Source organism: Brassica oleracea, unplaced genomic scaffold, assembly GCF_000695525.1.
Source record: "Brassica oleracea var. oleracea cultivar TO1000 unplaced genomic scaffold, BOL UnpScaffold00285, whole genome shotgun sequence".
NCBI classification, from domain to species: Eukaryota; Viridiplantae; Streptophyta; class Magnoliopsida; order Brassicales; family Brassicaceae; genus Brassica; species Brassica oleracea.
In genome coordinates this window covers 387317-387883 of record NW_013617415.1, presented here as the reverse complement: position 1 = coordinate 387883, position 567 = coordinate 387317, and positions in this window count along the sequence as shown.

Here is a 567-nt window from a genome sequence, read left to right as displayed (position 1 = left end):
AAATTAAACACATTGTTAGTCATATATTATTTTGCAAATTAGACCGTTATAAAATTATTGGGATATAAGACACTACGTACCTGCAAGTGCTTCATGTACGTTTGTGGGAAGTAGCTCCGCAAATGCAAAGGGCAGTAGTCGTTGCATAAAGACATGACAATCATGACTCTTCAACCCAGAGAACTTTTGACCATTTTCAACACATCTAGAAAGATTCGAAACATACTCATCGGGGAACTTCACTTCTGATGCCACCTAGTTGAACAACACTGACTTTTTTTCTGAAGATAATCTGAATATCGGAACGGGAACTTGTCCATTGCTTTTAATATGTAACTCGCTTCTTGAGCAAATATCCGGCAAGTCCAACCTCGATTTTATGTTGTCTTTTGTCTTCCCTGGGACTTCAATATTGTATTCATGATGTTCTCAAAGAAATTCTTCTCTATATGCATCACATCGAGGTTGTGGCGCAGAAGAAGAGTATATTTTGGGAGTTGCCATATTGGAAGGATCTTCTTCTGCGCCACAACCTCGATGTGATGCATATAGAGAAGAATTTCTTTG